Source organism: Otolemur garnettii, unplaced genomic scaffold (assembly GCF_000181295.1).
Source record: "Otolemur garnettii isolate 467f Iridium unplaced genomic scaffold, OtoGar3 scaffold00064, whole genome shotgun sequence".
Lineage (NCBI taxonomy): Eukaryota > Metazoa > Chordata > Mammalia > Primates > Galagidae > Otolemur > Otolemur garnettii.
In genome coordinates this window covers 10,817,889-10,828,206 of record NW_003852459.1, presented here as the reverse complement: position 1 = coordinate 10,828,206, position 10,318 = coordinate 10,817,889, and positions in this window count along the sequence as shown.

Here is a 10,318-nt window from a genome sequence, read left to right as displayed (position 1 = left end):
ATGTTTTAGAATAGTCAAGGAAAAAAACCCTACTTTTAATACCAGCCTTTTTAAATTTCATGAAGATGTTGATGAGGAATAATATTGACAAAACTTTGAGAGTTCCTTTCTATAAAATATAAAATACTTGATGTCCTTCTGTGAAAGATCAGTACTTAACATTGGGCATAATGTGTTTTATATTATTCAGAATGCAGACATAACATTTCATATGTGTCAACAGGCTTTTACAGAAGTAAATCCTAAAGTACAAAGCTTTATTATATGTTCTCATACTTTTCCAAATCACTATAAGGAATTACTTGTTTATTAAAAGCCCCTTAAAAACCCAATTCTATGTTATAGTTTTATCGGAGACAAGTATTCTGTGAAGTAGCCCAGGAAATCTGCACCTCTTGTTCTTTTTTTTTTTATTTTGAATAATGATATGCTTAGTCCCTTGGACTGCTGCCATGTCAGGTTAACATGAAACTAGCACTTTTCCTTGTCATAAAGGTGTTGGCTAAAATTTATTCTTAATTGGATGTTTAAAGCATGCACAGCATCGTCACAGTTGGTTTAGTGTAGTAGATTGTTGACATGACATGAGAGGCATGTGATTTTACACCACATTTATAAAACAGGATTTTGTTTTCTATCCTTTTAAGCATTAAAAATAAGGTGGCATCTGCGTGCCTGCACGTAAAACCAAAATTACAGCTGGGAAAAAGATTTAGATTTATGTATGAAAATATCAACCCATTTTAACAGTATTACTTTCAGATAAGATAGCGAGTCTCATGAATAGTTTTACTGGTGATTTGTATGTAGTTTAAGTGGAATTAAGCCAAGGGCGGTGCTTTTGGTTTTTTAATATGCTACTTTTGGGTGTAAACAGACATCTCGTTTAGGGTTAGTGTGCTCAGCTTTCAGAAGAACAAAAATTCATACTTCTATACATGTGGCTAGATTTAAATATCCTGTTTTTGATACTGATTTTGGAAGTCATATAACTTCTTTTGATATCTTGGTAAAAGTAACCACATACTATAAGCATTTAATATGTTTAATTTTGTCATAATAGCAGTTATAAGGTATATCTTATTATATTGAGGGTTCTTGTTTGAAATTTTCAGTACTCTTCTTCCCAACACATCTTGGCCCTGGTGATGGGCAAAGAATACAATGAAGGCAGGTGGGTTGGGGGTTAGGGGGGAGTGGGTAGGGGATCATTTTCTTACATGACATTTTGCCTTAAGAATAAGAAAGTGCAGGCGGCACCTGTGGCTCAAAGGAGTAGGGCGCTGGCCCCATATGCCAGAGGTAGTGGGTTCAAACCCAGCCCCGGCCAAAAACAAACAAAGAAACGAAAAGAATAAGAAAGTGCTTTGGCACTGCCGGTTGGTATTTTTAATGCAGGTAGTGAAAGTGATTTTAGAAGTGTGGCATGAAATAGAAGGAGAGTTTTTGTTTTCTGGCCTTTAAGAAGTGCCTAGATGATAGTTACGGTGAGTCACAGAAGTACATGGAGCTTGAGGAAAGGCATGAAGTCCCTGAGATACTCTTTTTCTTCTTGTGTTAGTGTATTGTATTAAGATGCCTAGAAATGGGACTCTCTTGTCCTTGCTCCCATAGGCACTTTACATTTCTTGCTGTGACTGCAGCAACCCCATACAGTACAGACAACCTCAAAAGCTGTTTATATTACTGTAAATAGAAAAAACTGTAGAGAAAAACTGTAGAGTTTTCTCCACAGGCATTTTGGGGAGCTATAGTATGCGCTGCTTTGTACATAGGGGATGGCACCATATCATAGGTTATCTCTGAACTTTGGAGTCATCTTTCAATTGCCCAGTTGTATCCTGACATCAATCCCTTTTACAAGGATGGGAACAGGCTCTTGCCTGTTCTCCACATGACTTGACTTTGACCCGCTCCCATTATCCAATTAAAATCTGGAACTTACTACTTCAGGAACAATAGATCAGCTATCCCTTGCTCTCCTGTATCTTTATTGGCAGGAGAGATCTGTTATCTCAGTCCCAAAGGTGTTCTAAACTTGCCTATAACCGTTGTTCCCCAAATCACTAGTTTCTAAGTAGTGTCTCTTGCTGTCTTTTACCACTGACTTGATTTAGAGAATTGGACTTTGCTCTTTAGAGTTCACCTGCAAACCAGCTTGCAGTGTATATAGCGTATAGATGCCAGGAGTGGAATTCTTTAAATTATACCATGCGTAACATTTTGATACTTAAACTACATAGGCTAAGAAGTAGATTCATGAAGACACAAGAAATACTCTGCCAGCTCCTTGAGCTACTAACTAGGCACAGAGAGGATTGAGGTAAATGTGTAAATCATCTTCCCATTACCAAGAATGCTTAGGTTTCAGAGAACACCAGTTCAAACAGTTTGAGTTGGAAAAGATGCCAGACCAAATTTATATGTGGTATTCAACCTAAGGACATCCTTAAAACTAACGCCCATATACCTTTATTTTAAAGATCAAAGATAAACTTCAGGTGTCTAAAGGAATTAATAGTATTGAATAGCCTATCTTTACAAAATAAACCTATTAAAATAGGCTTTAAAAGACATAAAAATAATTAGCTGCCATGCATTGACTGGGTAGATGCAGCTATAACATAGAAGATGTCTTTAATGTTCCAGTCATGCAAAAGTAAAACTTCTACGTTATGCTCCCTCAAAGAATGTACGATAGGTTATTTTAAGACCATGGTAGTGGAGTAAAGAAAGAAAGCTAGAATTTAAAATTTTGGATGTTGAAAAGTGACTGCTTCTATTTAACCTTCAAATCATGTGGAATTGTGAAGAACTGTAACAGGATACAGTTGGATCAGTTATGCACCATTTCTTATCAATTGTCTAGCCTTTATGTATTCTACAAACTAAAGCTTAAATCTTTATAGCATTGCTCCCTAGACGTGCTGTTCTTTGGTAGGAAATTCCCCTGGTCTGTACTCAAAAAGTGCCTAAAAATTGACTTGTGTTGATTTTGAAGTCCATCTAATAAATTGTGTGTTTTTTCTATGGTATTATATGTGCTTGTCTTACTGATGATACAACGTAAAGGGTTTTTAAGTCACAATTTGTACTTCATTTGAATAAAAAGCCTTGACTTAAAAATAGCCCACCTAGCGCTCAACAAACCATAGTGTAATAAATCACAAGCAACACTATCTTTTCTCTTTCCTAATTCAAATATGTCATGGCCCTGGCATTAGTTGTTGCGGAGACTAGAAAACTGAATTCTGTTACTGTTTTTAAAAATAGTTTTAACAGAAAACAGAAATTCTTAGTAAAAGTTTGTCACTGGCCTAACAGTGTAGCCTCTTGATTGTCATAGATAGGGGTTAATGGTTTTGAGTGTTATATTGTTTAAATGTTGAGCCATTTTGTTTGTGTGTACGTACATATATGCCCAAATCACTCCTCTTCGTTTAGATCCTACTTACAAACCAGAATCTTACCTTTTCTATGGTTCCAGTTTGTTTTTAACTGACCATAGAGTGTGACTGTAAATTCCTGAGCAAAGCTTGGCTGTTTTTTCAGTGATTATATAATTATGTTATCTTCATATTATAAATCTTGCATGGAAAGTGAAATGTGTATATGATTTTAAATTATTGTAATGTAGACTATTCTCTTCCTGTAAACTTCATACATTTATGATATACAGAATCGCTCTAATTGTTTTTGCTTGAAACTAATCCTTTAGATTGGAGTAACCTTTTCTTATATTTTATCCCTCTGTGGTTCCATGAGTTGAGGTGATACCTGCAAAGCACTTTTAAAGATATTTTTTAGGTAAATGTCCAAGATACAGCATTGAAGAGGCAGCTACGTCTAATGAGGGTTCTTTCAGTTGCTAAAGATGAGAAAAATGTATACTAATCATTTCAGTTTGTTCTTAAAGTCTGTGTTACTCATCGTATTGATTTCATTGTGACAAATTACTTTCGCAGATAGTAATCATTTTGTTTATCATATTTTCCTAGAGAAGCCTAGATAAAAATGTGTCACAGCTGATCTGTCCGTGTAACACCCCACCCACTCCCCTAACTGAGCTCAGTGAGTATTGGCAAATGAGACCTTTTGAAAAGTTTTAGATTTTTTGTATTGAAATTTCCAGTGTCATAAAAGGTTTTGACTCAAGTTTTACATGTAAGAAGGGACAGAAATTTTGTCTTATCTCTTCATCATTTTATAAGTGTGTGTTTCTCTATATACTAGAGAAATTTCACACACACAGGGTATGGGAAGAAGTGAGGATCTTAGGGTACTTGGGTGCTTTTGTATATATGGTCAGTGCTGATGTGTTAGGTATGGAGGGAACTCATGCTTCAGGGCCTTGTTGACAAGATAGCTTCATGAATGACTAGGATATTTATGTTTGTGCTGCAGAGGGCATGGAGTGGGCAGGTGGGAGTGGGGATCTCTCTGTTGTCAAGCGGTGCAGTCAGTTGCTTTGTGGATGTGCTACTTCATTATACGTGTAACAATGTTCTTGTGTCCATAATTAACTGAAATGTCAAGCTCCAGAAATACAAGGTGTTGATCAGGGGACAAGTAGTGGGATCTTGTTGATTATCAAATGGAAGAAGAATGATGTCAAGGTAGTTTGAGGGGAAAAAGACAAATACAATTTTATTGGTGAATTTTCTTGTTTAATATGTACACTAACATTTTTTTTAAAGTTGCATGTTAACTGGGTATAAAGTATTGTCTGCTTAATGCATTGAGTATAAAGGAAAAAACCTTGAGTTAAGTTGTTACTCTGTTATGTACTATTACATATTCCTTTTCTTTTAGAAAAGGTTAATTATAATTGCTATTCACACTTCTATGTTGTCAGTGTTTTTTTTCTGGCTTGTTCTCCAAATGTGTGCAGATTTGGTGGTGGTAGGGCTGGGATCCACATGACAAAGAGGTGTGACAACTGCATTATGCAAATGATAGGTCATCCTGATCATCTCTAAGAACTTTTTCTGGAACTCGGTCACTTAAAGAACTTGACATCTTTTACTTCTAAATGTTAGAATTGGAAATGAACTTGATACATAGTGACCAATTTGCATGATTGGTTTTTAAATATGAGAAACAGTCATTTAAAGTTAATAGCTTCGAGTAAACATTCATGAACATAGTTGATAGCAGAAGAAAACTGGGAAAGAAGTGGGGCTAGAGGAGTCACACCCAGGCACGTGTTTACTTGCTTTTCTACCCTCCATTGGATTGGAAGCTCCGGGAGGGCAATGTATCTCTCAGCTCTGGTAACAGTCGTTCCATTTATGTGTATTGACCAATGATCTTCTCATTAGTTCCTGTAGTAGAAACAGCACTTATTTCTTTTAGAATGGCCTAAAAGCAGTTGCAAATACATAATATGCAAATTTTATTTACTTGAAATCTGTGTGGGTCTACATCTAGGAATGTCAGTAACATTCTTTGTTATAAGTATCTGCAGACATTAAAATAATATTAATGGTACAACAACTGTTTGGAAAAACAAATGCTGTGTTATTTTATAGATCTTTAATGCCCCTTTTTCCTTCAGTTTTCAAATCTGGAATGTCCCCTTTTATTGTAGCAGATAATTTTTTTCTATAAAATGAATGAGATTTTCAAAACATTAAAATAACCTATGACAATCCTTTTAATCTTTTCCTTATGATCTGAGATACTTAGGTGGCCTGTTATTCATATCACTATCAGCTTTACATCCTAGGAGCTCATTCTATGTTAAAATGGATGTTTACTTTGAAGAATTTCCAATGTATTTAGATCCTCAAATAATATTTTACTGTATTTCCTATATTGTTACAAGGAACAAAACCCTTCCCAACTTAATAGAAGGATAAACTTCTTATTTGGTTATTCAGACTATTTTCCTTACATGTTTCAATTTCCACTTGATTTTTCTTTTTGTTTGGGTCAGTGCTTGAAGTACAGTGGTTATGGTCCCAGCCATGTACACCAAGGATGGCGGATTCTGGCCTGGGCCAGGTAGACCACAATGACAACCGCAACAACAACAAAAAAATAGCCGGGCGTTGTGGCGGGCACCTGTAATCCCAGCTACTTGGGAGGCTGAGGCAAGAGAATCGTTTAAGTCCAAGAGTTGGAGGTTGCTGTGAGCTGTGACGCTACAGCACTCTACCAAGGGCAACATAGTGAGACTGCCTCAAAAAAAAAAATTCTTTTACTTTATTATTAGGATCTTAGTGTTTTTCTTGTGAATAAAGTAAGTTCTTTAAATAGTAAATATAAATACCATGTGCTAACCAACTGCACCCCTGGAGCTCTGTTTACATAGTGTATTATCCTTTTGTCGTGTTTGGCAGATTTCTTCCTAGTTTTTTATACATTTTTTTAGGATATAAAGTGTTAATTAATTTAAAAAGTACATAATAAATACATGATGTCTTTGAGTGAAAACAAAGAGAAAGGAGACACAATAAGCCAAAAGAAAAATTAAAGTTGTCCGTGGTCCCACCATTCTAAGGAAACCGGTACCAAAACTGGGAGATAGATGTAATAGAGATAGATAGATAGATAGATAGATCGATAGATAGATAGATAGATGGATGATGGATGGGAAAGAAAGAGGCACGTTTCACATAACACGAGCCCATTGTCAGTCAACAATGGGCCATGTGTATGATGGTGGTCCCCTAAGATTATAATGGAGCTAAAAAAATTCCTATCATTTAGTGATTTTGTAACCATTACAACATTGTAACAATGCTACTTTTTTATATATTTAGTGTAGCCCAAGTGTACAGTATTTGCAAAGTCTACAGTAGTGTACAGTAACGTGCTTCACATTTACTCACCACTCTGACCCACCCAGAGCAACTTCCAGTCCTGCGAACTCTGTATAGGATAAGTACCCTATACAGGTCTGCCATTGAAAAAATCTTGTGTACTGTATTTTTATAGTACCTTTTCTATGTGGAGTTATGTTTAGATACATAAATATTTAATCACTGTGTTACAATGTGTGAGTACTCAGTACAGTAACATGCTGAACAGGTTTGTAGCCTGGGAGTAAGAGGCTGTCCCATAGAGCCAAGGTGTGTATTGGCTGTGCCACCTGGGTTTGTGTAGGGTTGGGTTAAGTGAATTCACATGACAGAATAACCTGAGGTGCATATGGATGTTTTAAATGTAGAATTCTACAAAGCTCTTTATTTTCCCATAATATGCTATGAAGATTTTTTTTTTATTGAATGGTAGCTATGTACATTGAAGATTTTTTATATCTAAAACTTTATTTTAATGAATGTATTTGCTGCTTGGATCTATTGTAATGTATTCAGCCAGTCTTTTGTTGATGTATGTTGTTTTTTATTTCTCATCGCTGCAGTAATTTTATTTTTTATGGAATGAATTCTCAAAAGTCAAATTGTTGTGTTTTTAAAGATTTTGGTAGCCTATTACCCAGTTGTCTCCCCAAAAGATTTAAGATATGTTCCCCTGGGCTCGGCGCCTATAGCTCAACCGGCTAAGGCGCCAGGCACGTACACCTAAGGTGGCGGGTTCAAATCCCCAGCCCAGACCCACCAAACAACAACGACAGCTGCAACCAAAAAATAGCCGGGCGTTGTGGCGGGCGCCTGTAGTCCCAGCTACTTGGGAGGCTGAGGCAGGAGACTCGCTTGAGCCCAGGAATTGGAGGTTGCTGTGAGCTTTAATGCCACGGCACTCTACCCAGGGGGACAGCTTTAGGCTCTGTCTCAAAAAAAAAAAAAAAAAAGATTTGTTCCCCTGTTCACCATCACTCACAGGTCCCACCACGCTAGGCATTTCCAGTCGTGCTGCATGTTCACCAGTCTGACCAGCGAGGGGCAGTGCAAAGATTCCCTCTACGCACACATTTCTATGGTCTTTAGCTTTTAATCTGTTGTGCAAAATTTACTTACTAACCCACATGTAATGTATTCAATCCACGCTAATCATTGTTGGAAGAGTAAAAGGGAAAAACCTAAAAAATCTTCCTCGCTGACTTTATTTTAACCTTGGGGAAGAGGAATCTCTACCATCTTTTATCCTGTAACATAGATGGCCTCAGTGCTTGCTTTTTTTTTTAGACAGAGCTTCAAGCTGTCCCCCTGGGTAGAGAGCTGTGGCATCACAGCTCACAGCAACCTCGAACTCCTGGGCTCAAGCAATCTCCTGCCTCAGCCTCCCAAGTAGCTGGGACCACAGGCGCCCGCCACAGTGCCTGGCTACTTTTTGGTTACAGCCGTCGTTGTTGTTTGGCAGGTCTGTGCTGGGGATTCGAACCCGCCACCTTAGGTGTAGGTGGCTGGCACCTTAGCCACTTGAGCCACAAGTGCTGAGCTGGCCTCAGTGCTTTCTCACCAGCATGTCAAGTCTACAGCTGTTAGCCCTAAATGCCAGTCCTTTTAGTTTTCTAATAGAGGTTCTTTAATTTATGGAAATCTACATTTATCTTTATAGTATGAACTGTACTCTTTCCCAAGTATGACTGAAATCCTCATTTCACCATGATTTCTTGTAAGGAAACTGATGAGTGAGTCTTTGAGTTGCAAGAACACATCTTTATATACTTTGAAGAATACTTGTTTCATTCTTTTAAATCTTCATCTGTTGGTGAAAAGGATACCTCATTTTTATATTTACACTTCTCTTATTACTACTCGTTTTTTGGTCATTTTTATTATTTGTTTAAAATTTCTCATTTTCATTTTTTGCTACTGGCTTGGCTTTGTTAAAGTTCTTCTAAAGAATATTAATTTTTGGTCATGTATCATTAATCTTTTGACCTTTTTTAATAGTATCTTTTAAATTGGCTTTAGAAGAACATTAAGTCTTAGTTATTTGGATGCATAAGCCTGTCTTCCTGGTTTGTGTTTCTTGCTCAAAATTTTTGTGATGAAGAAATTGGAAAATAATATAACTAATGTTGGTTACTTTTATCTGCACCTCAGGAGATGATAGTGATTTTCTGTTTTCCCCCTTGCCACCTTTAATCTAATTATAGCTAATAATGAGGACCAGTAAAGAGGATATGATTGGATTTTCATCCTTCTAGAGCAGTGATTTTCAACCAGTGTGCCACGACACACTGTGAGAGGATCTTAGGTGTGCTGCAAACATTTTTTAAAGATCATTAATTATTTTCTAAAGAATCCAAAGCCCTGTGAAGTATATTCTTTTTTTAAATATTTTTTTCATCAAAATAATTTAAATGTGCTGCAAAAGTTTAACTATACTTTCAGGGGTGCCATGACATAAAAAAGATATGTCCTACATTTTCTGTAAGTGTTTAATAAGGTTTTGCCTTCTTTTTAGGACCTGTGTGACTTCAAGCCTCTGGAGAACAGTGATTCTGTTCTGTTCTGCTCCATAGCCCCACCACCAGCATGGCACATGTTGGGGCTGTCCACACAAACATTTATGAAATGTCAGATTGCAAGGATTTTGCCCTTTCAACTTTTCCTTAGCATGTAATTATTGTGAAGTTTTATAAGTACTAAATGCCTGGAATTACCGTATTCCTGTTTACTTGTTAGTAAAAAGTGTTTATATGGTGTGTTAGTGGTTTCTTTCCTCTTAAATATTTTGAAACTACTTGGTTCTTGGTTAGGAACTGGATTCAGTGTGTCTGCTGCAGTGTTTCCTAGTTGTTGCCATCCCTAGAAGAGTGTCTTCCAGATTGGTTTTACATGTGCCATCTTTATTCTCACAATCCTGGGAGGTATGTAGAGTAAGAATTAAGCTCTGCATTTCACAAAAGAGGAAATTAAGATGCTGAGATTAATTGACTTGCTCTTGAATACATAGCTAACTGGTGACAAGGCCTGCTGGTTTGATGTTCTTTATGCCATATTAATGGTGCTTTTTAAGAACTAATTTTTAATGAAATTTTAACTAGTTAAATTTAAAAATTTTTAACGTGTTTTAAGTTTATCTTAAATTGGTGAACATTATGTGTGTTTTTCATGTATGTAATTTCCACTTTAGGGGAAAAAATTTGACTAGTGGCAATTCTGAAACCAAGTAAAAGTAAAAGTTGTAAAGATGTTTACCTTAGATTAAGTTAGCTGTCAACTTTAAATTCAGTTTAATGAAAATTAAATTTAATTAAAATTTAAATTTAATATAAACTTTACATTTGTTTTTAATTTGTTTTTTTTTAAGAGACAGAGACTCACTTTATTGCCCTTGATAGAGTGGCATGGCATCATAGCTCACAGCAACTTCCAACTCCTGGGTTTAGGGGATTGTCTTGCCTCAGCCTCCCGAGTAGCTGGGACTACAGGCGCCCACCACAATGCCTGGCTACTTT